Here is a 19,815-nt window from a genome sequence, read left to right as displayed (position 1 = left end):
AATGCTTGCTGGGCACAGATAAAAACAATAGCAAAAACCATAGAAGGAATCATCCAGTTTAAAACAAGCAAAAGTTTCCTAATCTTTTTCCCCCTGTAGCCAGACACGAACCCCATCTTGTTCCCCCCCCTCCCAAGAGAGCAAGAGAAAGGCAGTCAGCCTTTGATGCCCTGGGAACGCAGGTGTGGTGCCTGTCCCTGACTCTACCATAAACAGAAACCAGATAGTAAATGGGCTAGCTGACGACTGGGAGGCCTCCTGTCGCCGTGATGGCTAGTATCAGTAATTGACACGCCTGCACTGTCTCAGGAGAGGAATCTTCGCCCATCACATACCAGAGGTGCCCATTGTCTGCATCTTCCCAGGTGTGAATTATGCTTTGCACCCTTCATGGGAAACTTGGCATTCAAAGCCATTTTTCCTAATTGGCCACTTGAGACCAGGAAGAAGCCCATGTGACCCAAGGGGTATAAAGAGGGGTTTAGTTGCCCATCCCATTTGAGCTCCAATCACCTACACCTGCTGGCAGGTATTGATTGTCTCCTGAGGTCCATGGGACGCCCAGCCTCGCCCTACTTCTTCCCAAGGAATTGAAAGAAAGACGCTGGCCACACCAAGTCTGGAACGCAGGTGTGAGAATTGTACCTGCAATGTGTTTCTTTATGTTTACACTTTAATTGTTACTCTGTTATAAGTTTAGTTACTTTATTATAGTTTTCTTAAGGCAAACTGCTTCATTTCTATTGTAAACTGCCTTTGGTAAGGTGATTTAGCTATAAACTTTGGGAATAAGTGGGATGCCCTCATTCACTTATAAATATATATATATTGAACCAAGTTTCTTTTATTTTATTTTCTCTTTCTTTCTCCTATAATAAGCCAGTGAGTGTCAAGCTTCTGACTTGAACCCGTGCTGCTGTACCCAAACCGAACACAAACAAAAGAACTTCAGCCGGTCAAAGGGACAGGTATAGGGAGAGCTTGGGCGTTTTGGATTGTGTCACTCCCAGGTGGCAGATCCATTGGGGTACCTCTCAGCCTCCCCGGGCTGCCCGCTGCAAAGGGATTTCTGTATCCTAGCAGCTAAAATCTGAGGTGTAATAAGCTCTCCCTGTAAACTTATTGGGGCGCCAATCAACCTCCTCCAGGTTGCCCGCTGCAAGGGAACCCGGTCTCAGCAGTTGAAGTCTCGGGTGTATAGCACACACACACACACACAACATAGGAAGAGCTTGGGCGTTTGGATTTGTGTCACTCCCAGGTGACAGATCCATTGGGGCATCTCTCAGTCTTTCCCTAAGGCTGCCCGCTGCAAAGGAATCTTGGATTCTAGCAGCTAAAATCTGAGGTGTTATAAGCTCTCCCTATAAACTTATTGGGGCACCCGTCAACCTCCTCCAGGTTGCCCACTGCAAGGGACCCCGGTCTCAGCAGTTAAAGTCTTGGGTGTATAACACACACCACTCACTGCCCTGACCGTCGGCTGACACCCCCCCATCTCCATCTAGCTATGGTCACGTCTCGATGCAGCAAGCAAACATCCTCACTTAAATTCTAAGAACATAACCTCTTGTATTTTCCTCAAACTTCCCCAGGCTTAAATATCATAGTGATAATGTTTTACATTCCTGACATATTAGGGCATGAAAACAGGCATGACAGCTGGGATAAGAAAATCCAGAAATGTTGTGTTTGACCCTAAATGCACATGTTCACTTTAAAAAAAAGTTCAATAACCATTATAATATAAATAATGAGTGTAAGCAAAGGAGCCCAAAGCACACTACAAACTGTATACTCTTTATCAGTCCCAATGAAATACAGTCTCATCAGGGGCAGAACATGACAGATGCTTACTACAGTACAATAATGGTGCCCAACAGTGTGGAATAGAAAGTGCAGTCTTTTGCCCATATGTTCTTAATAATAGGCAACACTTAACTCACACTCTCCTATTTATTGCTTTGCCTGCTATAGCCTCATAAACTGTCCAACTCAGCACATAGGATACACACTGATTGTGTGTACTTCCCAGATATAAAAACAATATAGATTATACTGTTTGACCATTTCCAGTCATCTTTTGGTCAGTTCAAGATTCTCCAAACCCTACATTCAGGTTAAGGAAAAGTTTTGCCTAGGAATTTCTATGCTTTTTAAAATATGATCAAAAACTGACCAGGAGTCCCAGACTTTACGGGATCCTGGCAGATGCTGTTAGTCATGCTGAGATAGAACACATACACTTCCAAGACACCCATGACACAAAACAGTGGATGTGGATAATGTGCCCTGAAAGGATGCAAGTGTAAAAAAGTACAGTCAACTGCATTTCAGTATTTATGGACCAACTATAAGGAGCTAATTATTTGCAATATCAGCCATCTAAAAAGCAGTGACATCACTCTGCTAGTAAGAGGCAGTAAAGTAAATCATTTGAATCTTGAAAAATAAGTTGCTCTGGAGTTATGACTAGACAAGAAAAATTAGGATTTTTCCCAAAATTAATCAAATCAGTTAATTCAATCTGAACTCTCTATCGCTGTAAAATGCCTCCAGACATTTATCTTGGGATGGGATGTGGCATTGAAAATTTGGAGGGAATTGATATGATTTCGTGAAGAATAACAAGGTGTTGAAAATCTGACATAAGAACATAAGAACGGCCGTACTGGGTCAGACCAAAGGTCCATCTAGCCCAGTATCCTGTCTACCGACAGTGGCCAGCACCAGGTGCCGCAGAGAGGGTGGACCAAAGTCAATGATCAAGCGATTTGTCTCCTGCCATCCCTCTCTAGCCTCTGACAGACAGAGGCCAAGGACACCATTTTATCCCCTGGCTAATAGCCTTTTATGGACCTAACCTCCAGGAAATTATCTAGCTTCTCTTTAAACTCTGTTATAGTACTAGCCTTCACAGCCTCCTCTGGCAAGGAGTTCCACAGGTTGACTACACGCTGTGTGAAGAAGAACTTTCTTTTATTAGTTTTAAACCTGCTACCCATTAATTTCATTTGGTGTCCTCTAGTTCTTCTATTTAGGGAACTAATAAATAACATTTCTTTATCGGCCCTCTCCACACCACTCATGATTTTATAGACCTCTATCATATCCCCCCTCAATCTCCTCTTTTCCAAACTGAAAAGTCTCAGTCTCTTTAACCTCTCCTCATATGGGACCCGTTCCAAACACTTAATCATTTTAGTTGCCCTTTTCTGAACCCTTTCCAAGGCCAAAATATCTTTTTTGAGGTGAGGAGACCAAATCTGTACACAGTATTCAAGATGTGGGCATACCATAGTTTTATACAGGGGCAGATAGGGTATGTCTACACTACCCCCCTAGTTTGAACTAGGGGGGTAATGTATGCATACCGAACTTGCTAATGAAGCCCGGGATTTGAATTTCCCGGGCTTCATTAGCATAAAGCCGGCTCCGCCATTTTAAAAAGCCGGCTTGTTCGAACCCCGTGCCGCGCGGCTACACGCAGCACGCGAACTATGTAGCCATTCCGATCTATCTGTACACCTCGTTCCACGAGGCGTACAGATAGTTCGGAATAACTACGTAGTTCGAACTATCTAGCCCGTGCCGCATGTAGCCGCGCGGCACGGGGTTCGAACAAGCCGGCTTTTAAAAATGGCGGAGCCGGCTTTATGCTAATGAAGCCCGGGAAATTCAAATCCCGGGCTTCATTAGCAAGTTCGGTATGCATACATTACCCCCCTAGTTCGAACTAGGGGGGTAGTGTAGACATACCCTAAGATATTCTGGGTCTTATTTTCTATCCCTTTCCTAATAATTCCCAGCATCCTATTTGCCTTTTTGACTGCCGCTGAACACTGTGTGGAAGTTTTCAGAGAACTGTCCACGATAACTCCAAGATCTCTTTCCTGATTTGTCGTATCTAAATTAGCCCCCATCATTATTTGGCTGAAGCTAGCTTCAATCTTCACTGGAGAGAGACTAAAGCCCCTTCTTCATATCCTAATAAATATGGTTTCTGGAATTGAATGTATATTGCAAATATTTAGAAGATCCTAAATTGCATGCTAGTTCAGCTGTACTTATGCCACTTTCTAATTCTCTTAGCAACGAACTTTCATGCATGACTTTTATTCATATGATTATGGAAGAGCTTTTATTTGTGCCAATGAGAAGACAAATGAATAATATCTGAAATGTTTACTCAGGGCTTGTTTTCACTACTGTGCTAAATAGGCCAATTTAGTGCATCTGGTGAAGATGCGTAATGTTCATGGGAGAGTGCTTTCCTGTTGACATAGTTATACCATCCAAATGAGAGGCAGAAGCTATGTTGGAAGGAGAGTGTCTCCTATCAACTTAGCATGATGCAGACACTGTTTTAAGTTGCTGTAAGAATGTTGCTCAGGGGGTTGTTTTTTGTCACCCATGAGCAACATAAGTGCAGACAAGCCTTCAGACAGTATTATTGCCTTTATGGGCTTAGATGTGATGGAATTCAGAGACAGAGAGTGGTGATACAAGCAAGCAAGAATAACAATACCATATGATTCAGGGGACTGACCACAATGCTTCAATAGTGTATACAAATATTCAATAGGGAGACGGAACACTCGATAATAAGTTCATTATGAAAACCGCCCATAATGAAATTTGTCAAACAATTTTAAACAGCAGGCAGCTTAGTAAAAAGTGCAAGCTGGCAAGAGCTCACAAATAAAACAGGACTAGCATTTCAATGAATAACTTTTCCCCACTAAAAATCAACTAGCTGTAGTAATTTCATCCTCATTTTCATCAGTTCTTATGTTTTTCACTTGGGTCATTTGTTACCCATGTGAAAGCTCTGTTTGTCTTCAGCTGTCTGAGACCCATATAGAACTTATTAATACTATGAAAGAAACAGATGATGATAAAAACAAGAAGGAAAACTGTTTTTCTTTTTCTCTGGGCTGCATAGGGCTACTCCAGTCAGCACACACAGCAGTACTCTTTTAAAAAAAAAAAAGCCCATTTAATATTTAGTAGGTGTGGGATTCTACCTCAACAGTCAGGCTTGAGAATAAAAATATCTCACATGGTTCTGTACACAAAATCATAGATAGAAATCCAGACTATTGTACACCACCACATTTCCTGAAAGGTGAGGTAGAGACAAGGAGCTGTGATTCCCTATATATACACACATACATGCTCTGAGCTGATGCCTGTCAAACCAATCCTCGGTTAAGTGGCAAACATAATGCAGCTTCCTCTCCCTAGAGGTAAGTGTCCTCATTATTGAGGCGAATGAACCCCTGGATGTATAATAGAATCTTCTTTAAAATATTCATCATATGACAGCTCATAGTTCAGCCATATTTGGCCTGAACACTGCATTTTAGGGAATGCTGGGACGCTGTAGTCAATTAACTTGGTAATTTGCTCACCATATTTTTTTTAAACACAGATCATTAAACATTTATGATGATTCGTAACTTGTTACTCTCCTATTAGCTTGCCAAGCAGGCGGTGCAAACAAGGTATCTGCTATTCTGGTAATGTCCAGTAGCATACAGAAGCCTGACACTCTGTTTTCACTAAGCAGAAAAATGCTGCCTTCTCCAGGGTGAGTCACATCACCATCATGGTTCAGCTCCCTTCACACGCCTCAGAATTAACATTACAGTCTCCTACAGCCCCTTTGCCAAGAGGCCTTGAACTGGTCATGTAGCATGGGAAGAAACAGATACCAGAATATTTCATCACTTCTTAGGACTGAAAAACTAAGAAAAGGAGTTGGGGGGGGAGGACACGCACACATAGTGAGATGGATTTTTCAACCATAGGGCAGTGTCTTTTCAGGCTAAAAATTACATTTTACTTTCAAGCATTGCTGTCAACTTGAACTGATGTTATTCTTCAAGTTTTCAATGCAGCACCCTTTAACTAATATGTCTTAAAAGCAGATTCCTTTTAATAAAGATTTTACCAAGGATATTCCTGCCCCTTTTCTTTTCTAACATGGATTTCCTGGAGAGCCACAACTTTAAACAGAGTTGGCCTCCTCCTGCCCAAACCATTGTTGCCTCTAATTATTTCCATCTATGTGCAGAATAAATTTTGTTAAATTTACCAAGGCATGTGTGGATGTGCACCACCAGTAGAAACACATGCTGTCAGTCATGGTGCTGTGGGCACTCTGCTAATCAGCTGGGAGGCATCTGAATCTCTCTTGGGTGACCACCCAAGCACTCAGCCCAGGGAACACTGGCCCCAATCCCTAATGCTGTGCTGCAGTTTCAGTTGTGCTGTTTCTGGAACACACCCTGATGTTGTGCACGTGGAGCTGTGTATACACAACTACTCGGGAAGATGCCCGTACCTTGCAAACTTTCATGAGATCAAATTCAAATTAATCACCATTAAAGTGATTCCTCAGCTGAGTAAAATTAACTCCTTTGTGCCATATTCCATTCAGATAGCAGTAGCACAAGTATCTGTCATCACAGTCATTCTTTAGTTTTAGTCTTTCACTTGGTCTTAATCACCTGAAATACTCTGAATTTGCTGATCTCATTATCCAGCTTTAATTAAAACATATTTGCTGATAAATATTGTCAAGAATCCTATAGTTAACTAAATTAACACTGGCTTAGTCTTAGCCTTTTTATCAGCTTAACCATGCAATGCTGATTGATGAGCTTTTAAAAGCAGGAATTCCTTTCTTTAGGTCAAGAGCATAACGGGAAGAGCTGGGAATTTAGAATCTGATCCATCATCAAGTATTACTGAAAGAAAGTCTGATACAATCTTACAAATTCTGCTCTGGTATCAAACTCACTTAAGGCAAGGGAGTTTCACCGAAGATGAATTTGGCCCAGTCTATTTAAACAGCAAAAGCAAAACTTAGATTCTTGATCTAAAATTCCTGATATAAGCAACATGTCTAGTTGTTTGACTTATTTATTTACTTTCTTGGCATAAAGTCAGTGTTTCTAGACCAGCAGTTCTCTTAACGACAAAAATTAATTGCAAGATACATCACCATATATGTCTAAATGATAGGGATGCTGGAGCGTTTTACAATGAAAACACATCCAATTTTAATGTAGTTCAAAAGAAGAAATGTTTATTTATGGATTAAAGCATCCAACGATCTGCTGCTCATAGTTGCTGAAATAGTGACAGCTTTTTTAAAAAAGAGAGCGAGAGAAAGCAAGAGAAGGAAAGACTTCACATCTTGCAGTCAGACATAGTGAGTGGCTCCATGTTCCAGACACACAAATAGAAAGCTCCTGGGTCTTTTGACACCAGTTGTGAACAGACGATATACAGCTTAAGTCTAAAGAAGCTAGAGGTTGCCTCTGGTGAAAGGGTGGAGATTGTGTGTCAAGCCCATCACAACTGTAGGGGGAATGCTTCAACATGTCTTGGGAAACATGATGTGTTTCTCCCTTTGGGGCTCTGCTTTACTAGCTGTTCAAGTTCAATAACATCATTTAAAAACTCCTGAAGTTGGTGAGGAGGTGACTGTTGGGATCCAAACCATAAAAGCATCCATTAAAGATTCTGCCCCCTCTTCTGGTATATTTAGTAGTTTCTTAAACTAAAAAGAACCTAGAGCAGTGCTTCTTAAACTGTGCTCCATGGCATACCGAGGCAGTCAGAGGCGTGCTGTGGAGAACAACAGACTTCAAAATGGCTGCCCTTAAAGGGGGAGGCAACCCTTTTTTTGCTTAATAACATAACTTCCCCCAACCCTTTTTTCCCCCTCAATAACTTTCCCCCTGACCTTTTTTTTTTTTTTTTTTTGCTCAACTAACCCTTGGTGTTCCTCATTAAAAAAAAAATTGTGTGGTGCTCCTCGGTCTTAAAAAGTTTAAGAAACACTGACCTAGAGATTGTGGTTAACCTTTTAAAAAACTGGAGGCTAAAATTAAGCCTTGAACCTGTATTTAAGCACCTAGCTTGATTTGTAGAGGTTTTGAGCACCCACCTAGCAAAAAAATCAAAGAAATAAGAAACGAAATGCCAAGGTAGGGAGGGGATTTCTAGGATGCTCCTGCAGCACAATCTCAGCACCCTTCCCTCTGCTAGCTTCAGGAGCCCTCAAATAATGCTTTGAATTTGAACAACTAGGAATATGTACATAAGATTCTCCTTTAGCTAAAGGTGCTCCAGGTTACAATCCAGCCTTAATATTAAAACAATTCATTGTCTAACAAAGGAGAAAAGCCACTCTGACAACCCAAACAACTTGAAGTAGAGAAGTAGAGTGGTGGGTTGACCCAGCCCAAGTCTCTCTGAGAGGTCCTTTTTGAGTTATCTCTGTCCATACAACTGGAGGGATCTATGAATGGGATGATATGACAAGGAGTCTGGGTTAGTATTCCCACTAAGCTACATGGCAGAACAGCTTCACAGGTGATTAATCAGCCCCACCCAATCAGTCAGCTTTGTGCATGGAACCCTGAGTCTCTGAATAGGTGGGGCAGCTTAGAGGGAACACTGGTCTGGGTTTGATCACCAAGAGGTCCTGTACCATCCCTTGAGGCCAGAAAGACCATTGTGATCATCTAATCTACACACCTGTAAAACACAGGACATAGAATCTTCATAACATAATTCCCACAGCATATCTGCTAGAAAAACATGCAATCTGGCCTTAAATATTATCAATAACGAAGAATACACCACAACCCTTGGTAAATTGTTTCAATGGTTAATTCTCTCACTGTTAAAAGTTCATGTCTTACTTCCATTCTGAATTTGTCTAGCTTCAGCTTTCAGTCATTAAATCGTTATACCTTTCTCCTCTATACGGAAAAGCCTACTATTAAATATTTGTTCCCCATATAGGTTCTTAACATTTCCTTTGTTAAGATAAGTAGACAGAGCTCCTTGAGTTTATCACTATAAGGCATATTTTCTAATCCTTTAATCGTTCTTGTGGCTCTTTTCTGAACCCTCTCTAATTTATCAACAGCCTTCTTTTGGACACAATATTCCAGCACTGGTTGCACCAGTGCCAAATATTTTCCTGTTTATACCTCTTAGGAGAACTTTCACTCTTTTGGCCACAGTGTCAAACTGGGAGCTCATGTTCAGCTGGCGAGATCAGTAATATATTTAGTGTTTTACTAAGGCAAATTTCACTAAACTGAGACAACCTGGAATTGATAGAGTAAGCCAAGGGTCCTAAGAAGGCATCCATGACAGGCAGAGTTAAGGACAATAGAAAGGAAGTTTCCACTATATTTGGCATCCAGTGAGAGACTTAAGAAATTTTCTGGGAGAGTTGGCAATAGTATCCTGACAATAGTATTGGCCCATTGCAGTATTCCCTTGTTTCACCTTTTTATTAAAACAAACTTATTTAAAGAAGAAAATTCATTTATTTACACCACACACGTGCCATGTAATGTCAATCTTTTAAAAATGTCCTAGAGGTAATTACGGCAATTACAAGCCAGTAAACCTAATTTCAGACCAAGGCAAATTGGTCAAAGAAACAGAATTATCAGGCAGATGTGCGAACATGTTATGTTGGGAATGATGAGTCAACACAGCTTTTAAAAAAGGATATCATGGCTCATCATCTATTCAAATTATTTCAGGATATGAGCATATATGTAAACAAAGACAATCCAGTTGCTATAGCTTACATGGACTTCCAGAAAGACTTTGACAAGGTCCTACTCCAAAGGTTTTTTAAGAAAAATAAGCAGTTATTATGTAAGAGGTAAGTCCTCTTAGAGATAAGTATTTCCTATCTTTTAACCAGTTAAAGTGTGGGAATAAATGGGCAGTTTTCATAAAGGATACAGATAAAAAGGTATCTCCCAAGGATCTTTACTGGAACCAGTGCTATTCAACAAACTCAAAAATGAGCTGGAAAAGGGGGTATGAGCTGGTGCATCAACACAACAGCTCCCCCTTTGGTTAGGCTGAGTGTTGCACCAGAGTCCACTCAGTCTGGCAGGGCGAACAGTCAGTTTTCCTTGCTTGAGTCCCACTGGGGTGTGTGAATTTTCTACTTATTTTTAGAGGGATCAGTTGTCCCCAGTATCCAAGGGGACTGGAACCCCCCTCAATTCTTAAGTCTCTCAGGGATTCTTAACTCTCCCAGAAAATTTCTTAAGTCTCTCACTGGATGCCAACTCAAAGCCTTTAAGCTAGATGGGCAGCAGGGCCATCCTTACCCATGGATGTAAGTACTGCTGTTTAGGGCACCCAAAAATGTGGGGCAGCACCAGGTATTAATGCTCACCTATTTACCTTTTCTTATCCCTGTTCTGTGGCTGCTACAACCCGGTGAGTCTTATCTAGATGAGCTAGTTAATTTAAAAGTTAAATCACCTCCTAGAAAGCCTATTAGTAGACCACTGAACTTGTGAAAGAGTCATGCAAGTGGTAATTAAGCCAATTAACAAGCACATACTGTCAGTTTCTGACTTTACTTTAGTCTATAGGGCCTTAGTTTAAAATTTCCTTTTAAAACATTATAGCATGTTATGGAAGATTATAGTCACATCTTTAAAAATGTTCCTTCCCCCAGGGCTGTTGTTGGGTATAGAGACACCAGTTTAATAGGACCTCATAAATCCCCTGATGGGCAGAATTGGAATTCAGCTACTCCTGATGTGTACTGTGCTCCTTCCTACTTCTCTTAATTTCTGTTGGTTTTGCAGCCTTTTGGTCCAGTTGTCCCTTCTCAGAGTGCTGTCTCTGCATGGCTTCTCAGCCCCTTATTCCTCCACTCCCCTGCTTTCTCTCTCTTTTATTCTTCCACCTGCTGTGAGGCTTCCAGTTAACATTGGCTGCTGGGCCAGCATGAGATATATACATCCCAAGACAGGGGATAAACAAAGTTTCAAAGTTTTTGCAGATAGACAATTACTCAATATAGTGTAACCCCCTTTTTCCTCCCTGGGTTACTCGAGAGCAGGTCACTCACAGGTATGCCTGGGCACCTAATGGTCTTGACATAAAAGGAGATCCTGACTACCCCAGTGGTGATGTTGGTTGGTTGGGGAAAACCTATCCACCCCCTTGCTGCAGTCCCTTGCTCATAAAGGATGTACAGTGGTGGTGCCTCCACCTGGCTGGCCCTGTACACACTCACTGGTGTGCCTTGGGAACCTCCAGGAATAAACTTATTCCAACAATAAACTGGATCTAACTCCAGAATAACAATTACAAATCATAAATAATATACATCTAATAGATTTCATTAGAATGAACAACCTTTAAGTTAAGTAAAGAAATAGGATTTAACAAATTAACAGTGAATAACATCAATTAACAAAGTACATAGAAGTAAAAGGAACTTATCTAGCTGCCATTTGCACTGCCAATATTTATTCCACCCCAGAGAGTGCACACCTCTGTACTCAGAGTTCTAGACTCTTGCTTGCGTGGGCGCGCTTGAAGAACTGCAGCTGTAATGGAGATTCTCTGTAGGTAGTGTGTATGTGGGTCCAAGCTATGCAGCAGCTCTAGTTCACCGGGCTGGCCTCTCTGCCTCTTTTTGAACCCAGAGTTAGTCTGAATCTCTGAGGTCTGTCCCAGGCAGCATATTCCCAAAGATGCCCAGTTACTCACAGTCTCCTTATGTGTGCTGGATGCCAAGTAGCTTCTAGCCACAAGTACAGCGAAAGTGCCTCCCCTTTAGGGCAATCAGAAGCAGCCTACTAGATCCCAGTTCCAAAGGCTTTCTGTCCCACTCTGTAACTGTAACATAACAGCTCCTGAAGTGGATAAAAACTCCTCCACAGCAGCCTGCCTCCCTTTTGTTCCAAAAATCAAAGGGAAGAGTCCATTGGCTGCTGAGTCTTCCTCCACACATGTGGAGAGACTCAGATCTCTAAAACAAAAGTCACTCCCTTCCTGTTTTCCTGCAGGGCTCATGGCAATTGTAGTCTGTGGGGCTAGATTGCAGCACACAGGGTCTTCCCAGAAAATAAGCAGAGGCACATTTAGTAAGGTGACTACAATACTTATTTCCATCTCGGATAACTCACTTTTAGGAAGTTATATGAGCACAATACCTCGCTTCATTCTTCATCCACAGAGTTAAGGACAAGATCGGCTCTTTGTTGTTGTGTTGAAAACATTACTTCGGTCTGGGAGTTTCATGGTTGGCGAAGTGCCCATTGTATCTATGGTGTAGATGTAATTAGATCAATGTTTAGAAGTTATTCAAAGGGTTAATGCAAGGTGCCCATATGTGTATTGCTTTCTAGATTATTTACCTGATTTCAAAGTATAAGTGACATATATCACATCAAACCTGCTTGTGCTAATGGACAGTGACTGGATTACTGACCTTTGTCAGCAAAGGATTTATTACCATCTGCTTTCTGTTGCCAAAGCCATTTCCTTTGACATCCCTGACATAATCCCAACATTGCTCCTGGGAGAAATCCATGGAGTGATATCCAAGAAGACTAAAAGGGGGAATCCAAAATGACAGCCAGAAGTATAATATTTGTGGGAGTGGGGGGAAAGGGAGTAGGGTTGTAGGGTTCCTTAGCACAAGAGATATCCCTTATTTATCATCTCTGAACAATAAGTTATGCTGAATGCTGCATAAAGCAGCAAGAAATCCCACTGGCAAATGTAGGTGGGTATTGCTTATAATTAATACAAATTTATTATTAATATTAATAATGATTATGATAATATCTGTAGGAAGAGTGGAATGGGTGCTAAGAAAATAACCGATTGATTTGGGAATACAGTTTTGTCAGTACTAGTGGGGAGAGGGAGTAAAAGAAAGGTATATCCATATTTCTCAGCTTGCTGTGGGCCTCATCCAGGCTCCCCTATGCTTCTGTGATCTCCTGTCCCTTTAAATGCACTCCTCCTTCCCCAGTGAAAAGCCCAACTTCCATGTTAATTTCAGTTTCTCTGGGGAATACTGAAGTGTGCAAGGCAGTTAGCTGTGTTTTAATCAGCTTCCTGTGTCTATCTCCTTCTTTTCTGGGTCCACATATAGCATATTGGCAACAAGGGATTTAAATCCCATGAGCATCCAGTGCTCCCACTGCCTAAACAAGGAGAAGAAAAAGTGTGCAGAGAATTTTTAAAAGGAGGAGAAGCTGACCTACCAACAGCAGGTCACATTGCTGCTACAATTTCCTCGAAGCAGGACATGAGTTGTCTAGCAAGAGGGGAAGTGTGCAGATAAAGACAGAACAAAGGGAAAGGATTTTTCATTTACTGCTGTAGCTGTTCAAAGTAGTGAAGGGGAAGCAAACAGCCATCTTGGCTGACCATCTGCAAGCAGGCAGAGGAACAGCCTGTAACCTGCACTGAGGTTCTACACCCAACAGAGGGAGCCCAAGGGCAACCACTGCATTCTGCAGTGTAGCCACAACTAGCAGAGAGAAATTAGGTGCCGGCAGTTCATTGTGAAAGAAGTCCAACAGGAGCGCAGTAAAAGGAACTTTTGGGGCAATGCTGGTGAATTCAACAACCACCTAGAATCATGGCTGGTGTTCCTCAGCCATTCATAGCAATTTCAACTATTCCCACAGTGATGGATCTCAAAGCATACAGCACTCTTACTACAGCAAAGCAAGAACATGTTTTTCTCCTGCCCCATCGATTGTAGCAAAATGATATTGGTTCCATCAGTGACATCAGGAAAATGAGCATCAGTAGGACAGTTCACTCCTGTCCTAAGAAATTTGTCAGAGCATTAGCAGTTCAGATAACATTGGAAGATGCCCTACTTGACCAATTGTTCTTTTCAGTGTCAAGATTTGGAAAAAGTTACTGATTTTATCAGTGCTTACATTCAAGAATGCTTTTGAAATAGCTATCACCATAGAACCCTCAAAAAGGATTCATTGGACTTTAATATGAACAAAGGAGTTGACCTGAACTGGAAAGACAGAGGACACTGGGAAAGTAGGGAATATCCATGTGGCTGTTGTACACAAGTCAAGCAGCGAAGATCTGCTTGATTTGCTGTGTTATTTTCAAGAAATGCCAGAAGAAAGGTCACATCACCATGACCTGTCACCCAGTTCAACAACCAGAAACACAGAATAACAATACAGCCAAGAAGACCTAGAGATCCAAGACAACTATGAAGACTGAAGCTGGGCATTCATAATGTGGAAGAAAACAAAAACTCTAGAGATACTGATAAAAACCTGCTACTACATATGTTATCGGAAGCTGGAATAAGAAATTAGATCTGGCAATTAACTTGTTTGGAGCACCTACAAGAATGGAGATAGATTCCGAAGGTGCAGTTTCACTGTTTTCTGCATCTATCACCAGACAGTGTCACAATTTCCTCTGGCAGAAATGTCCATTGTTTCAAAAACTTGTACCAGAGAAAAGAGAGTCTAAAAAAAGACTCCAGATTCAAGTAGATAGACAACTAGTTGTTTTACCCTTGTATGAGACTGAAAGAAAATATCCAGCATTATATGGCAGATCTTGGCTTGAGAAGCCCAAGGTGAACTGGATTGAGATCAAGGTGATCATGAGATCTTCATGAAATACTGCACAGTTTTAGAAAAAAACTTTGAACAGAAATTTGTCAGTGAAGCTCACTATCAGGTCGGACAGCCAGTCAAATTATTGCAAACCTAGGGCTATGCCTTATGCTCTGAAGATTCTGGCAGCAAATGATTTGAACTAAACACTGTACTCTTGACAATAATTGCACATGTTAAGTGGGCTACACCCATCATACCAGGGATAAAGAAGGATGATTCCATCTGCATTTGTGCAGATTTCAAAGTGACACTTATTCCAGTTTTATCTATAGATCAGAATCTACAACCTTGTATTGAAGATTTGTTTGCTACTTTTAGTAGTGGACAGTGTGTCAGTCTACAAATACAGACTGATCTGGCATCTCACATTTTACCTGGTAAAATGGCTTACTTTGTTACTACAGACTGCATTTCCATATCATATCAGTACCTGTCTTATTCCAGAAATCCATGAATGATATTCTGAAGGGATTAAGTGGAAATCCATTCTATTTGGATTACAAATTTCTTGTTATAGGAATGGATCAAGAACATCATCTTCAAAATTAGGGTGTTGTTTTGCAATGTTTAAAAGTCCATGGACTGAAAGTATGTTGCGATAAATATGAGTTTTTCAAACTTTCAGCTGAATACCTTGGACATGTAATTGATGCCACAGGCTTAAGGAAATCACCAAAGAAAGAAAAGGTGGATCTTTAAGCACCCCTGCCAAAGAATGTGTCACATTTACATTCATTCTTAGGTCTGTTCAACTACTATGGTAAATTTCTGCCTAACGTGGTAGCAGTACTGGCACCCAGTCATGATTTATGGCAAGCAAAGAAAAAAATGGGACTAAACTAAGGACTGTGACTGTGCATTTAAAGAATCAAAGACAATGTTCACATCAGCCAAACTTCACAACTTGATGAGCATGGAGTGCTGAAGTCAGTGGGGCCATTGGGATGGAACAGTCAGTTCACACGCAAGAAATTGCAGGATCAGTGGGGGATCTGTCTCTTTTGAGATGACCCTGTCTCTGTGGATCCAGCCAGAATCTCCTGCTTTTAGGGATCAAGCCAAATGCTATTTCTGCCTAGATCAAATCATGCTCCTTTCACCACCTCAATAGGCTAATTTATAGCAAATGCCAAATTCTTCACTTTTATAGGAATGGCCCATACAGAAGGTAAAAGAACATACTGTCAAATAACATCCTCTTATGCTTGTAAACTAAAGTATGTCCCATAACGTACCTCCACTATATATTGCAAATTGATTGTATTCTATTTGACATTCTTCTGATAATATTAGAAATGTGATATTTGATTTGCTTGTTTTATAAAGAAAAATCTAATTAAGTTGTAAGAAGGAAATCCAAACAGAAAAAAGAAACAAATCAATCAATGAGAAGGCAGGAAGGAAGGAAGGAAGGAAGGAAAGAACTGTGGTACAAAGTAAACTACTTCCATCAACACTGGAAACAAATGGCTAATAGTCAATGGTAAACTACTCATTTGAACTAGATATTTCAGGAGAGTTGTCAGTTTAGCCCTGAAATTAAACAGCACTGATAAGGTGACTTTCAATTTTAGCACATGCACAGGCTTGTCTTTCCCTGTTCTTTTTACCTTTGAAGTATATTAATGTTTACCATAAAATGAATCCTTGCATTACTGAGAAGAAATAAAAATAACTTCCTGTTTGTCAAGTTTAAACTATGAGTACCCTGGCTTACCAATGGAAGCCTGCCTTTTAGTCTTCCACCTTTTAAAACATTTTTTTCATCTTAGGTAAGGTCATAAATTTTAAAAATTGTTGTTGCTGCTCTTGTTGTTTTGTAAGGGTTTTAAGAAACTTAACAGGACAAAAGCTTTTGTGAGTTATTTTCCAAAGAAAAGAGGGGTTTTGTTGTGTTATCTTGGTGGAAAGAAGCAATGTTATTTGATGTCTCCTCCAGTATTGGAACCAAAGCACAATTGCACCAAGCATGAACAAAGCAAATCGAAATGGCCACAAGGTTAGTCAAAGAACAAGAAGAAGAACACAAAAAAACAAACCTGAGCATAACATAGAGAGTTATGGTAAGAGGCAATACACGGTGAGAGAGTCAGAGAAAAGATTACTACAGTATCCCTGGTTAAAGAACTACTAATGGCTGTGCATTGGATATACCATAGCAGATAGTAGAGAAAATGCAGATTACTTTTGTGGATGGGGGAGGTGAAACAGTCATGGTACACCCACTTACAAAACTGCTAACATTTCACCATAGTACCTTGGAAGGATCAGCTCACTGAAAATTGTCATCATGGTAGAGGTGGGAGACTTTTTTGGATGAATACATGATTTGCTGAAAGCTACAGTTTCAGTCAATCTGAAACTGTTCACGAGTTTGGCACAAATAGTTTCAGTCATTCATAAAGCAGCCAACATGGAGATTGTGGTGGTGCTGACATTCCCCTTTTCCCCTTCTCTCTGTAACCCAATTCCCAAGACTGTATTAAGACCTTTAAAACGGTCATTGAGAAATCTTATGGTGGAACCACTGATAAAGAGAAGAATGGGTCCATCTGACTGGTCACTTTGGTCAGCAAACTGAATTGCAACTCAGCCACAGTGGAGCTCTGAGCTAAAGGAAGTTAAAGGAAAGACCCAAGTTCAAATCCCCTCTCTGAAACAGATTTTTAGTTGACTGAAAATTCAAAAGAAAGAAAGAAAGATTTTGTTCAACACAAACCACATTTTTCAATTTTTCAGAACTGCCACAAAACTAAAAACTCTGTCAATTGACCACTCTCAATCATAGCTCAATATTCGTTTGGAGGTAAATTTCAGAGCTTCAGTAACCCTAAGAACCATAGGAATGGTGGCAGATGGAACCCAAGTTAGCTTTTTTAGGTGCAAATTGGAGCACCAAAAATATAGGTCATATGCTGCCTTTTTAAAAGTCCAATTCAATAGAGAGTCAGTGTTGGTAAAAGTAAAAAAAATGAACTTCCTTTCTGTGGACCCAGCCTCCACACAATTCATGGCCAAGACTGTATTGAGACTTTTAAAACTGCCACCATTGAAACATCTTATGATTGACCTACTGATACAGTAGAATGAAGACGTAGTAGGAGGAGGAATCCATCTGTGTAGTCTCTTTGGTCAACAAACTGAATTGGGAGAGAAGCTCTGAGTTAAAGGAAGTGAAATAAAACTCAAATAAAAAGAAAGTGGAAACAGGAAAAAAGAGAGAGAAAGGAGGGGGAAATGATCAGCCTATATTCACAAAAGAGTGAGGCCAAGATTAAAGGTCCAATATAAAGGTAAAGGACTAGTCTGAAAACAAAGGGAAGACAAAGGAAAAGCCAAAAAAACAAGTCAAAGGGAAAAAATCAGCACAGTCAAAAGCCAATAGAATGTGACACACAATAATCTTTTCAGCTTGTACTAGTGTTCTGGGGGTCTGCCCTGTCCTAATGCCTAGGTGAAGTTCTGAGGCTAAAACTGGAGATGTACCAGCCAGCACTTGAGGGGTTAATATGGTAGGTCAAACTACACTCAGAAGACCTGTTGTCTGTGTCACTGCTGAGTTATAGCCTAATAAAACACTTCTGTAAGTAAAGGTGCTTTGCTGTGCTCCATCCTCTTGCCTGCACTAAGCACCCTCCCTCCCCCCATGCAAACTCGCTTCCCACCTCCTAGAACCAGGAGACTGGCACTTTTCAGGGCACCCAGGGCTGACACCTCTTGTTATCAACTGTCTCCAGTATGAGAGTCTTGCTTGTACTAAATCCCTATCACAGGCAGTCTGTCAGCCACTCAAGTGCTGCCATCTAGGCTACAAGAGCCCTGCCTTTGCCTTGACAACAGATGCACTCCAGCCAAGCCATTCCAAAGCATCCTCTTGTGTTATCCAGCCTTAATCGTTGAATACTCACAAAATTTCCAGATTCTCTGCACCCAAAGAAACTGTGGCCCCCAGTTTAACCATAGACCCCCTCTGCTTTTGTACTATGTACAGTGCTTGAGTTCAATGATAGATCAAAAGGTAATTTATTTAACAAAGATTAAACTAATAGAAATGGGGTGAGAAATGGGAACAAACAGTTACATATAAAACATAACATGCGTTTGAAAGCCTAAATTTAACAAGTTACCTTCCTGGCCAAAGAAGCTTGTCTCACCCAAAGTTCTCTCCAGCTTTTTTTACTCAAAGCTATTTGACATTCTTTTGTCATGAAGCAGACACTCTCTGTGTATTTCTTAGGTAAAGGATGCCAGGATGTTTCTTTGCACCTCTAAATATATCAGGACAGATCTTTGATGTGCACCTCAGGACAGAGTCCTCTCATCCCAGATGTTCATCCCTTCACACAGTCCCCCACTCCTCTGGAGGAGTTTGACTCAAGATATATTACCTGAGTGACCTGCCTTTAACTACAGAACATATTTTTTAGTACACACACACACACACACACACACACACACACAGGCTGTGTCTAGACTGGCCATTTTTTCCGGAAAATCAGCCACTTTTCTGGAAAAACTTGCCAGCTGTCTACACTGGCCACTTGAATTTCTGCAGAAGCACTGACTTCCTACTGTAAGAAATCAGTGCTTTTTGCGGAAATACTATGCTGCTCCCGTTCGGGCAAAAGTCCCTTTTGCGCAAAACTTTTGCGCAAAAGAGCCAGTGTAGACAGCTGAGATTTGTTTTGCACAAAAAAGCCCCGATCGCAAAAATGGCGATCAGGGCTTTTTTGTGCAAAAGCGCATCTAGATTGGCCACGGACGCTTTTCTGCAAAAAGTGCTTTATAGACGCTCTTTTCCGAAAATGCTTTTAACGGAAAACTTTTACGTTAAAAGCATTTCAGGAAAATCATGCCAGTCTAGACGTAGCCACACAGAACTCACCCCCATGGTTCTGATGACTAGTGACAGACTTTTACTAGCGACCTCACATGACATTCTTTTGGTGAACTTAGAGTATGGCTGTACCCCTCTATATCTCAGTGTCCTCTGTCAGCTGACATCCAGCAGTTCTTGGGTCTCAGAAACAAAGCTCCCCAGCCACACTGCATGGAACTGTTCTAAGCTTTGTTTGTGTACCTTTTCTCCTCCCCCTCAGTTTTTTATTGCTGCCTTCAGAACTAGCATATTGGGGGTATGTCTATACTGCAGAGTTTTTCCAGAAAATGGCAGCTTTCCGGAAAAACTACACTTACATCCACATTGCAATTGTGTTCTTTTGACAGAAAGTCAAAAGAATGCAGGGGGTTTTCCGATAGCGGTAAACCTCTTTCTATGAGGAAGAAGCCTTTTTTCCGAAAGAGCTCTTTTGGTAAAAGGCGCGTGTGG

At 41.0% G+C, this 19,815-nt stretch overlaps 1 long non-coding RNA gene across 2 annotated transcripts in view; it reads right to left on the bottom strand.

Moving 5' to 3' along the window:
• Positions 1-19,815, bottom strand: part of LOC102450663 (uncharacterized) — a 191,797-nt gene that overhangs the window by 101,764 nt on the left and 70,218 nt on the right. For both annotated transcript variants that reach the window (XR_012902106.2, XR_012902105.2), the window contains exon 5: positions 11,991-12,128. This is a non-coding gene — a long non-coding RNA (uncharacterized LOC102450663). The remainder of the gene's footprint in view (positions 1-11,990; positions 12,129-19,815) is intronic.

Source organism: Pelodiscus sinensis, chromosome 2, assembly GCF_052426305.1.
Source record: "Pelodiscus sinensis isolate ZL-2025 chromosome 2, ASM5242630v1, whole genome shotgun sequence".
In the NCBI taxonomy this organism is placed as follows: domain Eukaryota; kingdom Metazoa; phylum Chordata; order Testudines; family Trionychidae; genus Pelodiscus; species Pelodiscus sinensis.
The sequence above is the reverse complement of the archived record's forward strand: the minus strand, read 5'-3'. Positions and strand labels throughout refer to the sequence as shown.